Raw genomic sequence first — 27,074 nt, forward strand, 5'->3', positions numbered from 1 at the left:
CAATAGGATACCACTAAAAATTTTCATATGATCAGATTTAGAATGACAGATGTGAAAAACGGATTCAGTGGGCAAAACTGAAGTTGTGCTGGATGTTCGCTATCTGCCCGTGCGGACACACGAGCCCCCTCCTCACGCTGCTCCGTGCCCCAGCCGCCAGCCTCTGGAGACAGCAGTATCAGCTGGCGCTTCTGGTGCTGGGCTAGCTGCATCAGAATAACTTAAGGAGCTTTAAAAGCTATGCACATATTCTAGTACCTTATGCTGAAAAGGCAGGGGTTCGCGACTCTGGGACCCTGGGTGACTCAGTTACTCAGTCTGTACGGGAGTGATACACAAGGACAGTACTTCTCAAACGAATGTCCCCACAAATCACCTAAGAATCTTGGCAAACTGCAGACACAATCCCGTAAGTCTGAGCAGGGCCAGAGATCCTGCATTCCCAACAAGCTACCAGGTGACTACATTGCCTCTGTCCCACAGACCACACTTTGAGTTGCAAGGCAGTTAGACTCATTAGGACCAAAGAAACCTAATTTCTCTTGGTCTGTGATGTGGGCAAAGGATTTTTGGTGACAGAGCCCAGGATGGAAGTTCCATCTCCTTACACACAGCACTGTGCTTGCTCTTCCTTCCTTCCTTCCTTCCTTCCTCCCCTCCCTCTTCCCTCCTCCCTTTCCCTCCCCCTCCTTCCTTCCTCCTCCTCCCTCCTCCCTCCCCTTCCTTCCTGCTTTGTTTCTTCAGGTATGGAGTGAAAACGTTTATTTCACATAGATTTTAAAATTTAGAAGATGAGACAAGGGCTTCCTTCAAAGCATCACAAAACCAATTCTACAATATAGTCACACAAGAACTGCCAACAGAACCAGCACCGGAAGATCATCTGTGCATGGCAGGTAGTACCACCTTCACACCTCGATGGTAAAAGATCCCTTTACAGGAATAGAATTTGTCTGACATAATTGCAAAGAGCTCTTAATCATCACAGAATGGTGTTGACAGCCTTTCTCCTGAGGGCAAGTATGTAAAACAAGTTGACTGAACTGAATGATTGGGGGCCAAGAGGAGAAGAATTTTCTTTAGACTAATACTATTCCGCTTTCAGTCCACTTTTGAAAATGCTTGGCATCTGCTGGGAGGGGCCACATGTGTAAGAAGAGCTGTATTTGGAGCTGCCAATCACTTAACATTTTACTAAAAATGCAAAAAAATGTCAAAGTTATCTTATTACTTTATTATCTATCAATATTTGTTCAGTATGACACCAAAGCAAATCCTTGAGAGAGAACTGTTCTAGAGCATAAACTCATTCAGACTGGGATCTTTCCACTTTGGCTTCCTGCTGCCTCTGGGCCTCTTGCTTTCTCCTTCAAAGACTCTTCTTCTCCCTCAAGACACACAAGGCTTCTCTTGGGGAATGGGGAGAAACCATTTATTAGGCGTGGGAATCAGAGCTCCCTGGAACAACTCATGGAGAACCCAGGCTCCTTACACAGAGAAGTGAGGGGTGCACAGGGTTCCTGCCTGCCATATCCTAGCTGGGGGTGGGGGTGGTGTTACCATCTTACTCTTTCTTGGTCTCAGTTCTCCTATCTGCGAAACAAACAAAAGACTATCTCAAACAGCTACTGTGAGACAAATGAAAATGTATATAAGGTATTTAGCGAATAGCAATCTCTCCATAAACATTACTGAAAACATCATTATTCTTATCACTAGGCAGCCACTGCCAGGCCAAGGCTGGGTGACCAGGAAGCAGGGCCTTCTGGCGAAAGGATGCCCCAGGTCGCAAAGGCGGCGTTTTCTTACCCTGATCCTCAGCCCTCCCAGCTTCTCTTAGGTGAATTTGGGAAGAGCAAGCACAGAGGTCATGATTCAGGAATAGTTCCATCATCCATCTCTCTCGAACTATCAAAATCAAAACACAACTATCAAAATTAGACTTAGAAATAATTGAGTACAAAGAGAATAATTTCTTGCATTATGGGTACGCTAAATTTCCTTTTTCATTAAGTATTCAGTTTTGATTTTCTCTTGGTCAGTGAATGTGTGGTGTGTGTGTGTGTGAGATGTGTGCGCACATGCATTTTATATTACTAGCTATGTATGTCTCATTAATGTCTCTGACCATAAATGGAAAACTGTTGTTTCAAAAATATTGGTCTCTCTGAAGGAAAACTGATTAAAACCAGCACCCAAACTGGTCAATTTGGGGGAAGTGAGAAAAAAAGAATAATTTTGGTCCTTATCATCTGAATTATCTGGGTAATTATGGGTCATCATTTCTCTCTCCCTCCCTCTCTCTTTTTTCTAACAAGCAGTTCCTCTAACAGACTTCAGACAGCTAGTGGCTGAAGCCCGGCCCCGGAGGTTTACGCAGGAGCTGGCAGGCACCTCAGCAGCAATGAAGCATGAAGGGTTGGATTCTCAGATCTCAGAGGGCTGAGCGCTGAGCCCTGAAGGGGCATCTTGAGGGAAAGTTCTGACAAGGGAAGCCCTAGGGACCACTGTCACTTTTATGGCTGAGACAAAAGAGCTGGAAATTATTGGGATGAGTCAAGGGAAAGCCTCTGGAAAGGCACTGCTTTCTCTCTGTCCCTCTTTCTCTCCAAAGATCTCCTCATCCTTCTCACTCTTTCCTCTGGCCAGGGGCTCGGCACAAACTCGGTGGGTTCTGACCCCACTTCCATCTAGCAACCAAAGGCCAAGGACACAATGAAAAATATTTGAACATCTGGCAGTGAGGTATACTTGGTTCCCCCACGGGGAAAAATGACAATAATGTTTGTGCCCTAAATAGAAAAAAAAAGTAAAAAATATAATAATACTGCATTCTATCAAGATACCACAAAAATCTCCTTTAATTCTCTGAATGGTGATAGCATCACTAAGGCGGCTTGACCTAGTTCACAAACTCTGGTTTAAAGGGTTTCCTTCACATATTTTTATTCCTGCCAAGTCTCTGTAAATTGCTATGAATAATCCAAGGCAGGCTTCTTTTGTTTGTTTGGGTTTTTTGTTTTGTTTTCTTTTCTTTTCTTTTTTACAGTATAATTCAGGGCCTAGTTTTCAAGCCTTCACTGATTTTGATGTTTTAAATCTAACCTAATTTTAATAAATTGCCTATTCATTCATTCTTTCCTTAGCAAACATGTTCAAGCACCTTCCGCATGCCTGGTTTTCTGCAAGGTACTGAGTATGGGAATGGCCAACAATCCTCCCCTGGGAGACTAACGACCTCCAACCCCTCAGGCCGTAATCAGCCCACAGATTTTTTTATTTTTTAAACTGTGGATTAAAAATAGAAGATTTCGAATTTTAAAATCTCTATGTCTGGATTATTCTGAAAAATTAAAACATCTGGCAATACCTGGCCATCTCCCTTTTCTGCATGGTAACTGTCTACTGAGGCTAAACGTCCCTTCCCTTTAGACAGTCACCCCACTCACTTCTTACACATATACACACTCGGAATCAACCCTCTTCGTTTATCACCTGCCTGGCCCCTGATCTGGAGCATAACTAGGGCTAACTTCTCCATTAAACACTGTACACACGACACCAAAAGCCCACAGTATATTTTCTTCAGAAGAAAACAAATAAACATATAATAATCGATCCGATCTAAGCTATATTTATCTTTATACCTACACAGTTGTAAAATATAATATCTAATTTTTTTACAGTAGAAGGCACCCATGATGGCAAAAGTAATAATGTGACCCTGAGTATGGCTGAATAATACCAACTCCTTACTTGGAAAATTGGTGGAGGGAAAAGATTTAAGCATCTACCCTGTCTTTTTAGAAAGAACTATAATTCATTCCAGTTGATGAGGGAAAACTTTTACTTTTGAAAGAGTGGCAACTAATAAATGTAGATTTGGGGGGAAATCACCCTTCTGTAATCCTAAGGTGTCCAGGTGGTGTAGTGCCGCCCACCTCTCCCTTCAGGACCCAGGCATTCATTCTCACAACTGCTGGCACCGTTGGTGCCTAACAGCTCACGTCTGAGTCTCTCTCCAGACATTGCTCTCTATGGAAGCAAGCTACCAGGCCCAAGGTCTTGCCTGCTCCCTAGGAGCAGCCTGTATCCAATGCATACTCGATAAAGGGGTTACAAAGGCCTGGCCCTTTGCCTCCATTTATAACGTCTCTGAAGGACCATCCAGTTCCAGAGCTGCCTGCAGCGCAGGCCAAGGCCTCTGTTACAAGTGCATTGCAGTTCAGCCTCTCTTTCTGCCCAATCTTACTTCTCTTAGTCACTCACAGATATTACCAAGCACAGTCCCTGATAAACAAGCACACGAATCTGTACCTCAGAATCTATTTCCCAGAGAACCAAACTAAGACCCTGATAAACAATGGGTTCTGGCAAGAATCATCCATGGATGCTGTTACGGGTTGAATTGTGTCCCCCCAAAATCCAAATTTTGAAGTCCTAACTGCCAGTGCCTCAGAATATCACCTTATGTGAAGAAAGGGTCTTTATAGGTAAAAGGAGGTAATTAGGGTGGGCCCTAATCCAGTATGACTGGTGTCCTTATAAGAAGAGGAAATTCAAACACAGGCAGTCTAAAGCGACACAGGGAGATAGACATCTACACTCCAAGGAGACAGGCTTAGAACAGATCTTTCCTTCACAACCCTCAGAAGGAACCAACACTGCCAACACCTTGATTTTTGGGTTTCTAGCCTCTAGAACTGAGACAATCAATTTCTGCTGCTGAAGCTACCCAGTCTGTACTACGTTGTTACTGCAGCCCAAGCAAACTAATACAGATGCTAAAATCATAGGTCAAAGGATTGTTGGGAAGCAGGATATCCCCATGGTGTCAAAGCATCACCTCTCAGATTACTTAGTAATTGTGAAGAAGAAAATAAAATTTTACCATGGAGGCATCCAGCACTTAACCAAGAGATGAAACTTAGCATCAGTAATAGTGAGTGGAAGATCTTGATATTAATTGCAATAAATATGAAGCAGTCATTCTTGCCAAATATGATTAACTTTAATCTAAATATGCTTTTAGACTTAGCTCCCCGTTTACAGAAAATAGAGGAAAAAGGAAACAATCAGACAATTCGAAATATGGGACATTCTACAGAAAACTGGCCTGGTCTCTTCAAAAAGTCAATGTCAAAGGTGAGAGTCTGCTCTAAAGACAATACAAACAAATAATAATCATATGCAATGCAATGAGCTTGATTAAATCCTGGCTCCAAATAAATCAACTATAAAAGGTATTTCGAGGACAACTGGAGAAAATTTGAATATAAACTGGACTTTAGATTATTATTAAGTCATGATAATGTCCTTATTTTTAGAGGACGCATATAAAATTATTTAGGGATAAAGGACCATAACATCTGCAATCTACTTTGAAATGACTGAGAAAAAAAGTTATAGATAGACAAAGCAAATATGGTAAAATGTCAATAATTGTTGAATCTCAGTAAGTAGATACACAGGTGTTTAAATATTATTCTTTAAAATTCTCTGTGTTTGAAAATATTCATATTAGAAGTCTGGGGAAAATAAATGTCACTGAGAATCAATACACACATACGAAATTTCACGTTTCTTCTTTTGCATCACACATGAACACATCAACCAAACGTAGAATCAGGATGCAAAGGCCCAACACAAGAAAATGTGGATTAGGTCATGCCTCGTGCTGGCTTTTTGACACTAAAGTGATTAAAGTTAAACATGTGCATACTTCTCCTTCCTGCCTACCAATAGGTAGGTCCTAAAATAAGTTGAAAAAAAAGGGTCGGACAAAAAATAATGTAAAAAGATATACATGTGGCTATGCTTGCCTCTTCTCTGATCCTGAGTCTCAGTTTCCTCATCTATATAATGGGGAGAACAAAACAAATCTGGAAGGACTGTTCTTAGGATTAAAGATGAGGAATGTCAAGGGCCTGACACTCAGTAGATAGACGATAAATGCCCCTCTATAGGCTGTCATTGTGACCATGGGCGGTGGGAGTAGCCAGTGGCAGCAGGAAGATAAGAACCCAGATGTTCTGGCCCCTGAGCCTGTCCTGTCCCCGTGGCATTTTTTTTCCCTAATGAGCACAAAAATGATAACCGAGAGGGAATTTTCACCCTCTCCCTTACAAAGAAATCGATGGACACATTTTGTTTATATGTCAGTTGTACACTCGTATTTAGGATAATAATCAGGAAGAATTCAAGAGGGGTTTCTTGAAGGCCTAAGACAAGAAAAAAGAAAATTCAAGTCAGAAAAGTTCCATAACAAGGAGGCCAAATCTTTCCTGTAATCTATGTCAAGACCTAGGAATATTTTACTGCTTAAAAAAAAAAAAAACTTCCCAGAGCTTTACAAATAAATAAATCCTTCCATTTCACATGCAATGTAGTTGACATTGGGCTTTCTTCCGAGTTAAAGGGACTCAAGGGCAAAGTCTTTTGATGTTTAGAATAGAACCTTGAATGCAATTCAAACCCCAAGAAAGCTACCACTCCTGTCACAGCCAATGTGAACTTCCTGAAGATAAAATCCATACTTGGGTTTTATTTTCATTTCATCATCAACTACTCGCAGTACCTCAATGACATCTTTTTGTCTCACCAAACAAAAATGACAGTGTTGGGTGGCATGAGTGTATTTTTTTTTTCCATTTGTTTTTGCGATGCTCATCCATGGAAATTTTAAGACATGATACCTCATGAAAGTAAAGCCCTTGATTTTGGGAAGTAGCAATTCCAGTGACAAGGTGAGTCACAGGAAAGAAATGAGGGTGTCTGAGCTTCTGAGTCCCTGGATGCCTTGAATGAGTCCAGGGGAGACAGTGCCCTTTCTGAAGGCTCTTAAACAAGCGCATGCAACTACTTCCTGCTACCAGCACATTTGTCACTAAAAAATAACCCTGAATTTTTACAGCAAGGCTAATAGGATTCTCCCAACTGGGTAAACGAGTTACCTGGTCATGGAAATGGAAAAGACTAGCTGTTTTTACACTGCTTGTTAAGGAGGCAGCGCTTGTGTGTGTGTGTGTGTGTGTGTGTGTGTGTGTGTGTGTGTGTGTGTTGTTGTTGTTGTTTGTTTTTAAAGAGAGACTTGCAATAAAATATATTACACACAGCAGCCTCAAACACACACAAATATAACAAATAAAAATTTCGTAAAACAATCCTTAATCTTTACTATATACAGTGCTCTGAAATTTTCCGCTCTATTTTATTTTATTTTTAAATGTTGGTCACAATCCAAACTAAACTGTTGCATACCAACTCATAGGTTACAATCTGCAGTTTGAAACATGCTGGGCTAGAGGAAGCCTTCGCTTCTTGGCACATTCTTGTCACATACATAACCCTCCTCGTCCTGCTCCTTTCCCCTAGGAACTGCCACAAATCAATCTTGATGGTCAAGAAAAAAGGACAGCTTTTCTTTTTTCTCTCATAGTCAAAGTTCTGAAGGGCACCCGTCATTGCTGCCAGGTTCGTCCCACAGGGTGGAGGTTGTCCCAACCCTAATGGAATGGGGTCTGTTTACTTATACAATCATCACAGGATAAAAGAGGGATGTGTTAGGGCCACCTCATCTCACACCTTGAGGCTCTTGGATTCACATTCAAGTGAGGAGAGATTTTCCCATATCCATCTGATTCTGAACTCATCAGCCTTAGATTCAACTGAAACCTGAACCTGGCTGTGGGTGTGGGGATTTGCAACGGTGATATTCAGTGGGCAATGCCGCAGTGCTGCTCATCTGCAGAGGATACAACCTGGATTGCCCCTGGAACAGTCAACAAAGGGATGCCATCCACCCAGAGCACAGGAAGAGTGGCACCCTTGGACTTGTGCACCCTGGCCCTCCAGGCACAGTGTTGAATATATTCCAAATGCTCAGAGAGGCACTTGTCCTCACCCTCTTTGAATGTGCAGGCCCCACCCCTGGGTTATGGTCTCCCCAAATCAGAAGTTACGGCCCACCCATGCACTCCCTTGTGAATTCTTTTTTGCATCTCCCAGGGACAGGTCTGCTCTGGCCTTTGGTTCCTCTGAGAAGTAATAGTCTGTCCTGCCTGCCCCCTGGACACCCCCACTGACAGTCGAAACTGTTCTGACTCCACAGGTAAGTCCCTCACCAGCTGGCGTTTCTCTGGTTCTGGGAAGGTCCAGCTTTCCTCTGCCTCCCCTCTCTGGCCTTGAGCTTTTCAATGAGTAAGACTCTCTCTCTTGTCATCTCTGCATCTGTATCCTGTCCTCAGCTAGTCCACTAAGTTAGGCCATTTAAGAATCATCATCCTGAATTTACTTGTGCAGGTCTTGTTTTTGCTACCTGTTCTTTTCTTTTCCCCCTTCAACGAGCACATTTTAGTTCTCGTAATTCTTTCGCCTACCCCTGGACTTACCAATTAGGGGTCTCCTCCTTCCTGCAGATAGTCATCAGGCAGCTCCTCTGAGCAGTGTTCTCAACCTAGGTGGCACATTTGAAGCACCCAGGGGGCTTTCAACAGTCTGGAGCCCAGGCTGCATCCCAGATCAGTTAAATCAGGACCTCTGAGGGCAGGGCCCAGCCACTGGTATTTTTAATGCTCTCCGGGTGATTACAAAGTATATGCAAGGTTGAGAACCATTATTTATTATTACCACTTAAAGCACTTGTCCATGTTTAAGACGCTTCTCCAACCAGTAGAGAGCAGAAGCTTCAACTTCCAGAGTGAAGACTATTCCCGCCCCCATTGCCCAGGATGAGATCCCTTGCAAAGTTGCACATCTCAAGCCAGGACTTGTATCTCCGAGAAAGTCTTTTAAATCAAAATAAAACCAGTTATTCCCCAGCGCAACACAAGTATGAGCATCTCAAAGGAGCCCTAAATTGCACACCAGCACTAAAAGCTCTGACCCTGGGAAGAATTACTGAGGGAGATTTTGTCTCTGATGGCAAGATCCTCAGATGCCAAACCAAAAGCGATGAAGACCTACAGGCTGCAGTGACTGCATCTGTCTGGAGGAGTCGGGAAGGCTACAAAGAGGATGTGGTTTCTGACCTCAGTGTTTGAGAAAGAATGCAAATTTTTCAGAGAGGAGGGAGAAAAGCATGGAGTGCTTGGAGAAGGGCTGGAAGTTCTGTGTGGCTGAGGTAACCGCGGACAGCTCTTTTCATCCAAATCTCACTAATCCGCCTCATAAGTGAAGAAACCACCTTTGAGCCTCCGAAAGCTGAAACTGCACCACTAAAATGAAAGAATCCAAGCCACTAAGAGGTATCCACTCAAAAGCTTTGCGATGAGTTGCCAAGTCTGTGAAGATAAGTAGGTTGCCATTTAGAAGGCAGAGGGATCTGTTTGGGGCTGGGAGGGCGAGGTAGGGGTTCCCAGAAGAAAGAAGCTATATACTGCAGGTGGCGAGAGGGGGAACATGGAGGCTGAGCCAGAGCGGGAGTTGGGCGGGTGGCCGTTGAGCACCAGGTTAGGATTGCAGGGGGTCCCAGTCAGTTACCTTACCTGATAAGCTCCACTGTAGGCTCCCTGAAAGCAGCAATCAGCCCTGAATTTCACCCCACCTCGAGAGCCCCAGCACACAGCTCTGCAACCGACAGCTCTGAGTACAGAAAACTTTGTTAAAGGAACAGGAAACATCTTTGAAATTAACGGGATGGGGAGGGTGGAAGGGATAAGGTAGGGTCCTCGAAGTGAGTCTAACTGGTGCGAGGTTAGAGCCATCGACTGCCAGAGTGGGATGCTCCACTGCATTAGGATGTCTTAGTGCTTTTCAATTCCTGTCATTTCATTATCAATCATTTTCAACTCTGTGACTTATCTGCAGGGGACCAACCAAGTCTGCCATTTTTGAAAGCGGAAAGCTGGAGAAAGCAGCTTTCCGGTCTGCGGTGACTTCTCCAGGCAGCCATCTGGTTGTAGCGGGAAACAGCAATTATTTTGCCTTTGTCAGGAATCCCAGGTGCTGACTGCAGCTGCTGGGCCAAGGTCTGGCATGGCTGCAGCTTGGCTGGGGGAGCTTTGAGAGCCTGCAGGGCCTGTGAGCTCAGAGCAGGCCGCCGGGAGAGAGCACCAGCTCCCTCCTTCTCCTTCTCCCTCTCCCCATTCCAGAGGTAACTTTCAGACAGGGCTTGGGTCTGTGAGACCCCCGGAAACAGCCACCAGCACAGTTGCAGTAACCAAGAGCACACAGCATACACTGGCCACGAGTCCCCGAACTTGGGGTCACATCTCTGCTCTCACAGCCTAGAAGTGGAACTCTTATTTTCAAAGCCTATCTGCATCCTGCGAAGAGCCTCTCCAGCTGCTAGGAGGCAGCGCAGCTCAGATGAGGGTGGAGAGTAGGGCTTGGGGTCCTGGAATGGGAGCGCCATCACACTCTGCTCACTGAGACAGAGAGTGAGCTGGACAGAATTCAGACCTCGCAGCCACACAAATACAAGGACCCGGAACAGCCCCATCTACTCCTCACTCCCTTCCCTCCCCAGAGGTGGGAAAATGACTGCAACTGCCACGCCGTATTTATACAGTATCACCATTTACTTTGGGAAAGGTAGGTTGTCATTTCCCTGCATCAGGCCGATGCGCCGCCTCCAGCTTTCGCTTCTTACAAAGCCAGTTCCAACCATGAAAGCTGCGATTACAGTCCCTCTTCCTCTCCTCACTCTGCTTCATCACCTGTCTTTGCTCAAAACACATAGGAAGAGAGAAGATTCTTTTTTTTCTCTTCCTATTACTTCCAAAATCCTCTGCTGTTTTATTCACGAAGCCACGCAGTCAGGTGGGTTTCTGGGCCTACCCCGTGTTCAGCATTTGCTAGGGCCGGTCTTCTCAACAGCTTGAGTCTCTCTGGCTGAAACTTCATTGTCAGAGCCTGCTGATAGCCAGGCCACTGGCTAGGTTCTGAGATGGCATCTTTCACTGATAAATGATAGCCCTACAAGCTGGAGCACAGTCCCTGGGTCCCCTCACAGCAAGTAAAGACAGGAAGTACAAGTACTCCAGGGAGAGAGTTCAGGGGAGGAACTGAAACCTGGGCTGCAGAGAAAGGGAGAGACTCCCCATCCTCTTCCTCAGTGGCCTCAGAGTGTAGTTCCAAGACTAGAAGCAGCTGTGGCTCTTGGGAACTCATCAGATATGCTATTTTCATCACCACCTGTCTGGGAGAAAGAGGTGAGGCCGTGGTTCTCAAATGTTGGCATGGATGATGATAATGATGATGATGATGATGATGGCTGGTACATAATAACTATTCACCAGCCATTGTTCTAAGGACTTTATGATCACATTTAATCATCAAAACAAATCTCTAAGGAATTAAGCACCATTAATGTTCTTGCAATTTTGTAAGTAAGAAAACCAAGAAATGGAGAGGGTAAGGAAATGGGTATAAATACGGAGTAAATAACAGAACAATCAGTCAGGGGCCACACACACACACACACACACACACACACACACACACACACACACATACACTGGTTTTGGTCTTTCCCAGAGCATGGGTGAACTTGGTCTGGTTCACTGTCATGTGGTAGTACAGCTCAACGGCCAAGAACCTACACTTTTGGCCAGTGGCTTGGGTTTGCAGCTTGGTTCTACCATGCTGTGAACTTAGACGAGCTACTTTGGCTTCTTGTGCCCGTCTCCTCAGCTGTCGAGTGGAGATAATAACTGTACCCATCTACCACATACGGTGGTTGTAAAGATTAAATAGGTTAATATATGTAAGCATGACTGATGCGTAGCACATGTTCAAGAAATGTTACCTTATTATCTTGAAGGCCTCTAATTTGTGGAGGAAAAAAAGGAAGAAGAACATGGGAAAGGGAAGAAAAAATTTGGAAACCCCAGCCTGAAAATTCTGTGACAACTTCTCAGGTGAAAACTCAGGAAGGTCCCTGCCCATTCTCCCCTCTGCTGGGAAGCACATGCTAATGACGCATTTTGTGCTCCCCCGAGGATGAAAATGTGACTCAACATTCTGGGTCTTAGGCACATATTCTTATGGTATTGACGGGCCCACCACCCTCTGACTTTGAGAACCACCTGATGTAAGCAGAATTCTGTGTCTTATTTACAAAGAAGCAAATAAGGGTGCGACCCATGAGGCTTAGTGCCCTGCTTCCACAGGCACAAGGGCAAAAAGAAAAATGGCCACTATTAAATCAAATGAAGTCAGTGTTTAAACCCTTAAGGACATCTAGCTACTTAAAGGAAATGTGTGACTCTATTTTATTAGGATTATTGTTGCTGTTAGAGGTGGATAAAATAGCAAAAATAACCCCTAGGGAGCCAAGCTTGTGCAGCAAGAAGGAGCAGACCAGAAGGAAAAGGAGGCCTATGATGCTGAAATGTGGTGGTCCTGGCTTAATTAAGGAGGTAAATTCTTATGAATGGAGAAAGGAGCCCCCATTTTGTCCCCCTCCTCTCTCCCATGGCCTCCCTCACTTCTGAAAAAACCAAAACAATGTAAACACCAGATCCAAGTAGATAAAGCTCTGGCATCAGATGAGACGACCAGACAGCTAACCCAACATGCTTTTCTCCCACAGCCACTGAAGGCTCCTGGTGATCACACATTCTCTCTCCGTATAATCAGCAGAGAATTTGTGCAGCTCTGAGATGCTGCTTCTACGCTATTCTAGCTCATGTTTAAGTACTGTGCAGCTGTCAGAAACCACATGATGGAATGTAGGGTTTACCTCTTTTCTGTCCTTGACAAATTACAATATACAGTCTTTAAAATCGTGTTTTTAACCAATTTTGTATTGAGAGATGAACACCAACAACAAAGCAACAGAAAAATCAAATTCTCTTCTTACTCTGCCATGTAACAAAACTGAATAATCTCTTTTAGCTTTATTATTACTTAGGCTTTTTTTTTGTTAACATACCTATAATCAATATTTACAAAATTTGAGCTCAGCTATTTTTCACTTAGCATTATAGATCAACATTTCTATTGGTTTTCATAACACACAAACTTATCATTCTTAATAGTAATATTATATTTCATTTTATACTCACAGTATGCTCTATTTTATCATTTTAAGTATTTTTTCCATTTTTCTTCCCCCCGGCCCTAATTTTCTTCTTTTATTTCTCCAGGATATGGTCTCAAACATATGTTTTGAAGCCCAAAGGATGTGATATATCATGGCTCATTACACTTTGCCACATTGCTTTCCAGAAATTTTGTACTAATTTACATCGGTATGAGAATATAGCTTCCTCAAAAGTCTTGCCAGATTTTTATTTTGTAATTGTAATTTACTTTTATCAGTTTAAGTGGCACTGCGTGATTTTGTGGTTTAAGTTCTTATAATTACTAGGGAGGCCGAATCCTTTTTCAAGGGTTTGTTTTCTATTTGTGGCCTCGTGTGAAAGATGTGTTCAGAATTTTTTGACCATGGAGGCAGTAGAAATAGTATTGTCCTTGTGGATTTGGTTCCATTGCCTAGGGTTTCTGGTTGTTCATTTCTTTCATTCATTCTATGTATCACAAGCAATTTCCCCCCTAAGTCACTTTGACTCTAGAAAGTTTTGGTCAGTCCACGCAGGGTCCCCTCAGCAGGCAGATCATCAATTCAGCCCAAGTTCCTGGAGTCCTACTTACTGGTGGTGGCTGCACACAGTAATCCCCTCATCAATTTTCCTGAAGGCAGTCTGATTTTTAAGTTCCCCAGCTCCCTAAAGAACTCTATTCTCAATTTGTCAAATATACCCAGCAATTAGTCAATGTTGTATCATGTGCTACTGAAAAAAAAATCAGGCTCACTATTTTCATGCTTGCCTTTCTAGTCTTCTCTGATTTATATTGTGCCTTTCTGTTAAGGCAGCATTAAAAGTTCTCATCACAAGAAAAAATAGCCATGTGAGGTGATGAATGTTAACTAGACTTATTGTGGAGATCATTCTGCAATACATACATATATCAGATCATTATGATGTACACCTGAAACTAATTCAATATTATATGTCAATTATATCTCAACAAAAACCTAAATATTTGAAATATGTTACAGAATGGACATAAGGTCAATTTAATTAGCCCAAAGAATAACCACCACCTAGAAATATATCTCCCTTTTGTGAGCATCACCCCAAATCGTAAAACAACAGTGAAAACTAAGAACTGTAAAAGAAATGCTAAATATTGCACAAATTACTTGATGAAAAGTGGCCAAAATTTTTCTCTTTTAAAAATATGTTATTGTCCATTTCCTGGCCTTTTTTATTTTATTTCTTTTTTTTTTTTCTTTTTTTTACCTATAAGGACCCCAAGTTGGGGAAGAATGCATGCTTCCTCTCACTCAATTCTTTCTTCCTCACAAGCTTACAGCATGCAGCCGCTCACTCACCCTTTCCACCCCTCCACACCCACGCCCCGTTCCCTAACCCCAGCGACCTCCTAGTCACAACTTTGGTTACTGGTAGAGGGTAGTTACTCTGAAGAGCTACATATCCAATGGGTGAGGAGAAGTGGCATTTCTCCGCTGTGTTAGACACAACTATACCTGCAGTTCCAAGTTATAGATGCCAAACAGCTGCTACTGCTATTACTATTGGTGGTGGTGGTACTTATTGAGCACTTAGAATATGCTATCACATAAGATAAGCACTTTATATGCCTCATCTCATTTGATCTTTACCAACACTATTATCCCATTTTACAGATGAAGCAAAGTGAAGTTTAGAAACTTGGCCAAGACCTAATAACAACAGAACTGAGGACTGACACTATATAACAGTATACTGCCTCTTACAGTATTATAACTTTCTGGTGATTTGTAATCAATTGTAACATTTCCCTCAAGTGTGTTATTTTTAACTATAATAATTTTTTTAATACACATTTTAATCTCATCCCTACTAGTTAGGAGTTGACCTTTTCTATTAGGCCAAATGCAAAAAGCCCCAAACTGTGATTTCCCAGGCAAATAGCAGTAAGCACCTTTCCATCTTCTGTTCTTTTCTAATAGCTCTGCGTGCAAGTCAACACTTGCTGCATGTGAGATATTTGGGATCATACAAGGGGATGGGAGTAGGGGCGCTCCGAGGGCGATGGGAGGGTGGAGAGCCCAGCCTGGAAGTCAGGAGGCCTGGCTGGGTTTTAGCCCACTTTCACCACTAAGTTCCCTCTCTGGACCACAGGCTTCTCATGAGCAAAAGGAATCCAGTGAGAGATATGGTATCTAACATTCCCATCCTGCTTTAAATTTCTAACAATCGTGAAGCCTGGTAGGGTCATCATACTGGTGCCTGAGGTGTGGATGCAGCGCCCCCTACCGGCAGCTCTCGGCAGTGAGATCGTGTCCCTAGCTCAGCACTGCCACCTGCTGGTCCTGCTGCTGAGGTGGCCCAGCTGTGGGGACTGGGAAAGAGGGAAGTGATTCAGGCATGCTCCAGACTCAACCCATTCCTGCTCTACTGGGTATATGCCATGTTTCTGCTGAAAGAAATGTGCTTAGGATTCAGAAGGGCAAACGTTTTAAAGAGGACAAAAGGATTACAGAATGATTTAGGAGGAAGCTGGATAGTGGAGCAGTCTGTAAATGCTTGTTAGCCTGGTCGATAATGAAAAGCCACAATTTTAAAAATGCTTTTTTTTTTTCTTAGCATGGAATATCCTCTTAAAGGCCAGCATATACCTATTCTGTGAAAGTAAAAAATAAATTCTTCTGTTGCTTTTGTGTGTTTATTTCTAAGCATCCCCCTCCAAGGGTGCTTCTCAGCTTCAACAATCTGCTGTTTGAGTTTGCTCACCTTTGCCAGCTGAAAAAAAGCCCCAGGCACTTCATTTCTCAGCAACTTGACCTGCTCTTCCACTATCACCAGCCTCCACTCCCTTCCCCGCAAGGGCATTTGATGTGGTACACAGGCCCTTTCAACTTAGACTCTAGATAAACACACATAAAACATTCACATTTTAAAAAGCCCATTTAAAGCCATTTCTAAAGGCTTTAGAAAGGGTTTAAAATGAAAACCCCTGAGCCTTGAATCTACAGCCCACAGCTGAGCAGAGCCACTTTGCTTCTCTCACTCACCTCTTCCTGAGACCTCACACCCAAAGACTGGGTTGTTCGGCCAGTACCCTCTGCACCTCTCCTGTGTCACTCACCTTCCCTGCGGGCACAAAGTCAGAGGAGAGGAAGGACGGAAGTAGGAGATGGGAGGGGAGGGGGACTGTAGGGGAAAAAGCCACCTGTGCTGGGCCTGGGCATTAAGGAGTAAGTATCAGGATAACATCCCACAGTGTCCACTTAAGCCAGGCCCCAACAGAAATCTAATTTATGGTACAGTCCATTTTCACAATAAGCTCCTAAAGATCCCATCCCTGCAATTCACGCAGAGATATTAACCTGCTCATACGTTCATGAATGGAAGACACAGCGTGGCCTGTTCTCTAAACCAAGGGCTCCCAGTTCCTCACCTGTAGTCCATACCCCAGGATGCTTGCCCAAAGCCGGCCACAGCTGGCTTGGTTTTTCCTCTCCCCTTCTCACCCTTCTGGATCTTTTCTTTTCCTTTCTATCCTTCCAAGTGTAAGCCAATCAAAAAATATAGACTCATTTTAATTCCTCTCCTCATCCTTTACTCCAGATCTGTCCAGAAGGAGTCTAGAATCAGGGTGGCCCAGACAGAATTCTCATAGTGAACTGGGGACAGCCAGGCTGAAATGTTAAAGGTGGAGTCTTTTTTTTTCCCACCTCTTGAATTCAGGTTATGTCATTCTGCGTTAGCCAACAGAATGTAGGAAAGTGATGCTGCACACAGAGCTTAGGCCTCAAGAAGCCTCATGGGTTCTGCTTTGGTCTCTTGAAACGCTGCCTGGATCACCAAAAGGGTAGCCGGTTTAACCTCCCAGAGGCTGAGAACCGTGAAAATGAGAACCGAGGCGCCCAGCCAGCAGTCAGCGCCGACCGCCAGCCGTGTGAGTGATGGCTGTGCGCAGCTGCAGGAATGAGCCCAGGTGAAATCAGCAGAGGAGCAGCGCAGCCCAGCCCAGCCCAGCCCAGAACCCGGAGAAATGACCTATCAGTGCTGTTTTAAGCCACTCAGTTCTGGGGTGTTAGGCAGCAAAAGAAAACTGAAACACATGCTTTTACCTTTTTTTCTATTGTTTATGAAATAAGATACGAGAATGGAATTTTCTTCTGCCTCTATTTTGACAGAATAGAGGCACCAATGTGATAGATATCAGATTCCCACGTGACTGTGAAACAAACCCCCTCATACAGAATTCACAAAGGAAATTATGGAGACCTGGCACCACCACTCTTGGACGCCTCATCCAGATCAAGGACGTGAAAGGAATCTAAGGGCGGTGTGTGGGGGGAGGGGAAGATAGGTAGAGAGCTTTTTTTTTGGAAAGCTGTTCATGAGTTAACACCCACAACGAAACTGGAGCTAGAGCTGTATCTCCTTCATCTTAAACCCAGTGAAGAAGGTTTACGTGGACCACTTGGAGAATTTGGAAATACTGCCAGGAAACAACCCATACAATGGATCCGGATCCTTCCCTCAACACCCTAAATGGGCTGTGACAGCAGAATGTAGAGGCATATGAGGATTGGTCTGCTCTTGTGGGGTTTCTTGGGTCAATTGTGTCCTGTGGACCAAATGTGGTCATTCAGAAGAGAGAGCTGGTGTGGGGTTAGCTTGAGTCCTGTCTCATAGGACATCTAGAGGGGCAGAGAGACCCCGGCAGCAAGAAGCTAGAGGTGGACACTGGATTGCTAGGGTCTTAGAAAAAAAAACCAAAGGGACCTCATGGAATAAAGATGCATCTCCTTATGCCAACGAGACTGTAGGAGGGAGATGGCCAACAATGGGCACCATCTGAAGAACCCACTGCAGTGCCTAGTAAAGGAAGGAGTCCACATCCAACACTGGCCTGGCTCCCAGAGTGGGAAACTGGGCTTTCTAATTCCCTTGTCCCTAACTTCCTACCCAATCTTTGAGGTTCAGAAACTAGCTAGGAAAGTGAGACTTGCAGGCAGGAAAAAAGCATTAAGCAGAGACCACAGAGAGGCCACCATCTACCCACCAACTGTCCCAGGGCTGACTCCCAGCCTGGTGCAGGTTTGAGATGGGGGAGAAAAGGAGGGTCAGCATTAAATCAGGTTCAAAGGTTTGATTTTCATCTTGGGCTGCACATTCTCATTCCCGAATTGAGACAGTGCAACTTCAGATGACATGAGGACAAGACAATGAAATAACTTTCTTAAGGAACTAAATGTCACAGGATTTCAGCATGAGTTGAAAAGAGTCATAGGCTGAGTTTTTACGTCAACCTTCCCCTCTTGAACAAAATTCAGTCCTCTTTTGGTGACAGTGTCTGCAGGTATTCAGAATGGTCTAGCGTTTGACCTACCATCGAAGGCTGTCCTACAGTACAGCCTCTAACAAAACTAGGCTGTCCCAAACCCTTGGTAATAGAATTGTTTACCTTTATACCAAGAAGGATCAGAAAGCACCAAAATCTGTGTGTGGCGTGTGCCCAGGCCGACTTTGCAGAGTTCGTGCTTGCGAGACCTGCAGTTCTAATGAAGTCCGCAGGGCCTGCGGTGGGTCCGTGTGTGCTGCATGTGTCCATGCCAGGACCAAGCGTACTTTCCTTACTGAAGAGCGGAAAGCCGTGGTGAAAGCATTGAAGGCGGAAGCACAGTCCGAGAGCTAAATAAAAATGTGAAGCTTTTTTTGAGTAACAAAACAATTAAAAGTCAAAAAAATATATTTTAAAGGGCAACAAGGAAAATAAATACTATTTCGATTGTATCACTTATTAATTATGCTTGTTGGACTTGCTAGTTACATTTATTTTGTCTATTCACCATTTCTCCTGAATATACTTTCAAAAGACAAGAAAGTTCTCTTTGTGCAGTCTCTTTCCTCAGACAGTTACCCATATTTCTCCTTGCTCACATTATCCTCCCACTCATACGAACTAGGTGGGCTTATAACTTATCACATGATTACATTTATCCAGGTCCAGAAAGTCCCTAGCTGTTTATCATTTAGGACACGGCAGCTCTTGAGGCTACAAACTAATAGGTTTCCCCAGGTGCTTAAGGCCTTGGCAAGCTTTACCGTCCGTGACTGTGGGAGGAGGTCAGTACAGGTGTCTATTGGCTTAAGGCCAGTCTCCCATGTCTGGAAGACAGGACTTCATCTGCACACCTGCCTAAGAGGTTTCAGAGACTGAAATCTGTAAGCGAGTTTTAGGACTTCATGCTGGAAAGTTGAAATCTAATAGGGAAGATGGGTTGGCAGAACCTGTCAGAACTTCCAGCAAGTAAATTTTTATAAATAAAAGATGCAATCAATTATTTAGCATAACCAAACATGCTTGAAGAATACTGGTATCACTTGCTAGTTCTCAAGAATCTAATGCATAATCACAGAGATGCATAATGCATAAAGACACAGGCCCACTGGATACCATCTAAGAGAGAGCGACCGGCTGGAGTGAGAGGGAAAGGCATTGCATTTCAATGATCTGCAGGTGATGTGTTGCAGTTATTCATGTAGTAAAAAAAAGATGAGGTGGAAAAGTGGCACCCATGTCTTTTCTGTGGAAAGATGGGTAAGTCTATGAGGACTCGTACTAGATGAAGAACGAGGGTGCTGAGTTGTTTCTGACTGTGGAACAAATGATGCTTGGTACCATGGAAGTTTAAGTCACGCTCCCACAGTCACTCCTCAGTGTTGGAATCGCCGCCCCGGGAAGACGTCTTGCTCGCTGTCCTACAAAGACAACACAGGGTGGACCGTGGAGATTTTGTCAAGGTCCAGGGCATGGCCCTCAGCATCGCTGGCTTTGAAGTCTGATCCAGAGACTCCATTTCCCAAGGGACCCATTTTTTTGGAGACAGAGTCACATGATCCAGCCTCCCAGCCTAAATCAGAGAGACAGTTTTCTAATCGACTGGGAACTCGAAGTCCACGTAACCAATGCATTCCTTCACAGCAGGCAGACCTCTGTGGGAGGCCAAATTCAAAGTAGTGGGTTGCTGGGGCAGCATGGCATCACAACAAGGAGAGATGTGAACAGAATGTTTCAGGCAGCAGGCTAAGGCAGCCTGAGGTGTCCATCTCACAAGAGAAAGGGTCTAGCCAGTGGTTTTCGAATTTCATGTCTATATACATTAGAATTGTGAAATCATTTTGCAAGTCACCCTCAGACACTAATTTAAAATAAAATAATAAAATACAGAGTAGAATAGAAAGCATCAAAGAGTACTGCATGTAACAGATAGGTAAGAGGCAGTACAGAGTGATGGTTAAGAGAATAAAAACTAAATGCAGTCTCTGTAGGATCAAATACCAGCCATCTAACATGGGCAAGTTACTTAATCTATTCCTCAGTTTCTTCTTTTGCAACCTACCCCGTAAGGTTCTTGTGAAAATTAAATGGCTTAATACCTATAAAGGGCATATAACCGTGTCTGGCTATAATAAGTGCTATATGAGCTTTCATTATTAGTAAGAACTGCTTTGTGAAACTATTGTTCACAACCAAAAATACCAGAATCGAGTTCCTATGACAACTGGAGTCAGATATGCTGAGCAGGACATGAGAGAAATCGGGGGACTGAGTGGTTTCCATTGTATTTGAGTTAGAAAACTATGGAAACAGTGGATTACGGGAAAATGAGAACCAGAGGAAATTATCCAAAAGAACATCCCAGATGACCAGGCTAGAGCTCTCCAAAGCTGAGGAGTGTTTTTTAGTGAATTAAGATGAAAGTGCTTTCGTCGAGATGAGATGCCATAAATATCTCTTCTCATTCTCCGATGTGCACTTTGCCTTTTTTTCTTTTTGGCTTTCATCTGAGACCATGATGACATATTTTGATCCACTAGAATGGATCATCAAGTTTAAATTTAAACTTGAACTTGAATTTCCTCTCTTCAGATCAATCAGGTTCTTATCTCAATCTTTAAGAATATCAGCCATACCGATTCCACCCCACACCACAAAGTCTTTCTTTCATATATTTTTCCATGTCAGGAAGAAGATATATCTTTGGAGAAGATATGACAGAACAAATGGGGGAGAGTTAGTAATATTAAAGCAGAAATAAGAATAATTATAATATTTACCATAGACTGAATACCTACTATGTGCCAGGCACAGTGCTAAGCACTTCAAAACCATTAATCATACTTTTCATAATGACTTTGAAAAGTAGATGATGAAAAGTTGTTATTTACAACTCCAAGTAAGGAAATTGGCCCTCGAGAAGGTAAAGGCCTGCTTGCAATTCACTGCTAGTAAATGTGCGAGCCAGCATTCAAACCTGGATTCTCTGACTCCAAAGCACATACCTTTCACTTACATACTGCTACAGGGGTTTTGGAACTAGACCTACTGGGTCTAAATTCCAGCTGTACCATTTACAAGCTATTTAATTTCTCCAAACATCACTTAATTTCCTCTTACATAAAATGGGGATGACAACAGTAACTTCCCCCACAGGATTTTGTGAAAATTAAATTAGATGTTTATTAAAGGATTTAACATTGTGGCTGGCTCATCGTAAATGTTCGAATAGATGCCAACTACCATCACTGTTGTGTCAGTCCTTGCAAGGCTGCCTATAAGTGCAAACATTACATATGGATAATCAGTGGACCAGGTTGGCCAATAATGTGTCATTTGGCCAACTGTCTTTGGACCCCTTTCTCTATAAAGGCATTTCCCATGGTACCTCATTCCTGCCACTGGCACAAGGAGAAAACAAGACATCACTGAAGACAAAAGCATGGAGTACCAGGGTAAAATAAGGAAACTGCACCCACCTGAAAGGTTTTCATTCAGGCCTATGGAATCAGGAAGCGAGAAAGGAAGAGCTGATGTTTGAGACCACAGTTGAGCTAGTCTCATAAAGCACAAATGCAGTACACTGTGGAAGGCAGAAAGACCACCACAGAGGAGAAAATGAATTACCTAGGGGTTGGAATGGAGGTTTTTGCTCATGTTACTGTGTAAAGAAGTACTCTCATAGAAGAGCAAAAGATTTTAGGCCGAGAAGAATTTAATCAGTTTCTCCAGCCCATTTTAACCTAAAAGAGAAGAATTTAACTTCCAAGTCTTTAATGGGAACCAGAATTTAGACACAGTTAAACTAGAGGAAGAGAGAAGGTGGGGAGAAGGACCCATCCACTGTCCAGAAACCAGAAGGAAAGCACCCGCCCATGGAAGGATTGACCAGGCTCAGATTTAAGGGCTAATTCGGCTCAGACAGCACAGGGCACAGTAGAGGGAGTGAGGTGAGAGAACACGAAAATGGACCTTCGTTATTTCCACTCTTGTTTTTAATTTTTGCGTTTTTGTTTTTGTTTTGGATCGGCTAGACGAGGACATCAAATTCAGCTGTGTTCATTTCTACTTGGACAGGCCAAGGATACGTTTAAATAATCGATAGGCAATGACATTTATTTTTAACACCTGCCTGCTTGAGAATTGCATCTGCTGCAATCCTGAGGTGCATGGGCAAAAATGTTGTAAAGCACCTTTGTTGTTCCAGCAAAATGGAATATAAAAATGTTATTAAATCTGCAAATGGTTGGAGAAAGTATATAGTATGGATCCTACTACAGAAGATCCCAAACAACTTCGAGACCTAAGAAACAGTACGAGTGAATTTACAGAGGTTGGTGGAAGAAGAAAACCAAATGTGAAGAAACAAAGAGAATTTGGTGTGCTAAATTTATCATTAGACTGCAGAACTGGGCTGAGTTAGGGGGCTGCTAGTCACATACTCAGTAAACAATACTCTTCAGTGGAAAAGGCCAGTGGGAGGAGACAGCGGTGGCTTCTGTCTTTATCACCACTGTCGTCAGTAAGAATTATTCACTACAATCGAAGGACATTTTTCTCAAGAAGTTTACAGTCTATTTAAGAAAACAGAATGAGTATATAAACAGAAAAGTAAATAACAATACAAGCTGTGCCAAATGGGCAATGTTTTATTCTTAGAAACTGCTGAGTGTCTTCATATTATGAAAACCTATATCCATCTTGCTGTGTAGAAGTCACACCATGATGCTAGACTGAGAGATAGAGCTCCAAAGGCCAACATTATACAGTTTCACTCTAAATCATCCAACAATTAAAGGACAGCTATGACTTAACGTCTTAGGAATCACTGCTCCAGAAGTCATTAATAAACTGCCTATGTGCTGTTTGAAATGGTCAGTTTTAACCTCATGCTGATTTGGGAGTTATTCATTTGAAATGACTTTAGGCTTTATACCCCTAAGTATGTATGTATGTACGTGTGTATGTATGTATATATACATTTTTTTTTTTTAGGTGAGGCAACGCTTGATTGACCTCACAGATTGCAAGGACCTTGTCAGCTTACTATTCCTTATTTTTAAATTTTTTACGTCTACAGCACCAGGTCTTCCTAGGTGGTCTCCCATTCAAGTACTAACCAGGCCCGACCCTGCTTAGCTTCCAAGATCAGATGGGATTGGGCTTGTTCAGGGTGGCATGGCCCGTAGACCCCTAAGCATATTTTATATTTATTTTGGAAGGCAATATAAGTGTGGTGGCTAAGAGAAAGGATTCTGGAATCAGACTTCCTGGGTTCAAATCCCAATTCTACACATATCAGCTGTACAACTGTGGCAAGTTATTAAACTTCTCTAAGCCTTGGTTTCCTCATCTGTAAGTGGAAATAATAGGACTTGCCTGACATAATCGTAGCGAGGATCATATAAAATAGTGCATAAGGTATGCAGCTCAATGGAGGGCATGCAGTCAGCCTACAAAACTGTTTGCTTTCATTGTTATTAACACTATGGAGGCTGAGAGAGCCTGAGTTGGTGTGAGTTGGCCATCAGAAGGGGCTAGGATGCTGCATAACCAAGATCTCCCACACAGACATGTTTAAGATCTATTCTTTAACAGTAGGGGAGTGCACAGGAAGAGGTGCCTAACAGTCTGAGGGAGCAACGCATGAGGAAATATCATATCCAATAAGTCTGCTTAAAAATAACTGGTTCACATGCACAAGTGGGGATAAAAAGAAATTCGAAATTAGAAGCAAATAAGCATATTTTGTGAAGGTTAAGAATGCGACGGGACAATGGGCGAGAGTGTTCATCGAGGCTAAGAAAATTACTTGCAGAAAAATGTGCTTCAAGCTCCAGGGAAGTCATGAAGGCCCTTTTGGGTCTGGAGAATACAGCTTTATTTCTGCCTAGCATCAGAGAGCTGTTTGTAGCAAGAAAAAAGTTATGGGATCAAAAGGAGCTTAATTATGTCTGTTTGTTTTAAGGGAAGCATTGCAGGTGAAAAAGAAGATGCTCTGATAAAAAATCTGGGGGTGGACAGGGAGAGAGGGTTCAGAAGCCTATTTTACACGCAGCATTAATCTCATGTTAAAGGCTCAAGTGCAGTTGTTTGCCAAGGGCTTTGGGGGTACAAAGTGCCTCAAAAGCTCTGTAGCAAATATCAGAGAATGTGTCTTCCCCAAAGGTCCGGACTGTAGTAAGACAGTCACAGAGGGCAGGCTCTGCTCTGGGTCGGCGTCTTTGTTCCGTGCTCTTACATCTGTGCTCCTTCCCATCGTACTTACATAGCTGCCTTATCACTATTTGTCACCCTCACCGGTCTTCAAGCTTCATGAGAACAGGGGCCAGGCCTGTTTTTGTTTTCCACTGTATCTTAAGCGCTTGGCAAAGAGCTGTGTAAGCATAGCATTAAGCATACAGTAAACCCACAATAAATGTGTGTGGAATAAATACACGGGCAGATGAACAGATGTGTGCGAGAGAAGAGGAGCTTATGGACTGAATATTTGCATTCTACATTGCATGGGGACGTTTACACTGGGCCTGATTATTAGTATTGCTTTAAATATTTTCTTTCATAGAACTGAGAAAAGCCAGACTCAACACCAGTCAGGGAGGTAACTTTCCCTATAATGCAATTCGTAAGTTATAAATGATTGTCTCAGGGCGCAAGGGTTAACCAAGTAAATCTTTTGAATTTTGTAACTTCTAAAAGGAAATCAGCTACATTAGCCTAAAAAGTATCTTTCAAAACCAATTTAGTAGGTTAAGATGTTTTAAACTATATCATTAGCAAATAATAATAACTACATATGCTTTTCATTATAATGAGGTTCTTTGTTAATGGGAAAACTGTAATAAAGTATGTGTGTATCTATGTGTGTATGTGTACATGTACATGTACACACACACACACACACACACACACACACACACACACCTCCCATCTCCTGAGGTTCATCACAGCCGAGAAAGCATTGCCTTTTGGTTCATTCCGTTAATAATCAGGCATTACAATTCACCTGCTGGCAGCTACTATCATTGCTCGCATAGTGCTTTTTTTCCACAGGGATGGCAAATAGACAGACCCTGCGAACCTACGCCCCTGCTGAAAGTCCATGACAAACATTGCTAATCCATGATGGCCCTTTCTCTCTGAGTCTACATACCACCCCTGAATTGTTTTCAATACAGTACTCTAGTCAACCACTACAAATCAATTAAAGTTGGATACAAGACAAAATATCTTTGCCTTCTTGGCCTGGGGCCATACAATCTAAAGTATTTCCAATTCTCTTTCCATGATCCATAGTAAAACAAGATATCTGCATTGAGTACACACACAAGGTTTCACTAAATAATACTAACCCTCATTTGTGTAATATGTTTTGATTTTCTATTTTTTATTTCATTTATTATTATTATTTATGCCTATAGCATCTGGTCTTCCTAAGTGGTCTCCCATCCAAGTACTAACCAGGCCCGACCCTGCTTAGCTTCTGAGATCAGACACCAGGCTTATTCAGGGGGGCATGGCCGTAGACCATGGACCGTGGCTCTACTAGGGCACGAACCCAGGACCTTCTGCGTGAAAAGGAGACGTGCTAACTGCTACACTATGGAACCACGTCTTCTATTTTGTTTTTTAAAATGCTATTTGCAACCTACTGACTTTATAAGCTATATAAAATATGGATTGTGACCTGCAATTTGAAAAATCATGCTATAAAGGAGTACCTTTGCAAACTCCAAATTCTAAGGTCATGGCAAACAGCAGGAGGAATCTGTGTTAGCTTTCTCAGAGCACTAGGCTAATGGAACCACGGTCAGAGGCTCAGTCTCCACTGAGGCCCATTAGCTCTGATGTTCGCAGCATCGGCGAATGCTTAACTCTGAGAAGCCATCTCACCAGAGCACATCCTTGGCTACGGCTAGGAGGCAAGTCTCTTACTCTCGCATAAAGAATAATTGAGAATAACCATCCTGCCACAGTGAGCCAGAAAAATCACTCACACCATATGAAAGACAAACTCAAAACTCCTGCGAGGATTCTCATTATTGACTGCTTGGTTCCCACAAGAACCAGCCAAACTATTTTCAGATTGCTGAGATCACACATCTGCTCGCTCCTGTGTTTCCACGCTTCCTCTGTTTGGCTAATTCCCACTCGTCATTCATCTCCGTAAGATCCCCTGACTGCACCACGATCCACACCCCACCTCCTTCGTCCATCCCTAGGCTGTTAGGTGCCCCTCCTCTACTACCTCATTCACTACTATATTTAATTTACTGACCATCTCCCCTTACATCTTCCTGGGGGCAAAGACGGTCTTTCAACTCCATGCTCAGTGCCTAGCAAAAGGCTGGCCTCACAAGTACTCAGAAAATGTTTCTTGAATGACCTAATGACTGATCCAAGTGCCAAGGAGGAGAGGAGTTGATGTATTTGAGGAAGAGAAAGAAACAAGAATTAGAGGAAGGGAAAGAGAAGGAGAAGACATCTGAATAACGCTTTATGCCTTAGCATCAGCCTCAGAACTCTTACCTCACCTGAGCCTCACCACAGGTGAGGCAGAATTTGTATTTCCACTCTATAGGCAAGTACATCGAGGCTATGAAGAATCCTTCTTCATAGGGGGAAAAAGTCAAAACAAAACCGTGGAGAGAAAAAAAAATTTTCTCTAGATTGGAAAACGTCTTTATTAGAAAAATATTCTTCTCCCCTTAATCACAAGTTGGAGGAATCCCTGAAAATAAGACTGTGAAAATTCTTAGATC

At 43.1% G+C, this 27,074-nt stretch overlaps 1 protein-coding gene, 1 non-coding gene and 2 pseudogenes across 2 annotated transcripts in view; 1 reads left to right on the forward strand and 3 right to left on the reverse strand.

Moving 5' to 3' along the window:
• SCD5 (stearoyl-CoA desaturase 5) overlaps window positions 1-27,074 on the reverse strand; it is a 131,940-nt gene that overhangs the window by 60,611 nt on the left and 44,255 nt on the right. The window lies entirely within an intron of this gene.
• On the forward strand, window positions 18,340-18,721 carry LOC120588275 (60S ribosomal protein L34-like; annotated as a pseudogene).
• Window positions 23,384-23,503, reverse strand: LOC120588466 (5S ribosomal RNA). The gene has a single exon (XR_005649247.1). It is a non-coding gene; the product is annotated as a 5S ribosomal RNA (ribosomal RNA).
• LOC120588616 (uncharacterized) lies at window positions 25,725-25,840 on the reverse strand (annotated as a pseudogene).

This window comes from Pteropus medius, unplaced genomic scaffold (assembly GCF_902729225.1).
Source record: "Pteropus medius unplaced genomic scaffold, Ma_sr-lr_union100, whole genome shotgun sequence".
NCBI classification, from domain to species: Eukaryota; Metazoa; Chordata; class Mammalia; order Chiroptera; family Pteropodidae; genus Pteropus; species Pteropus medius.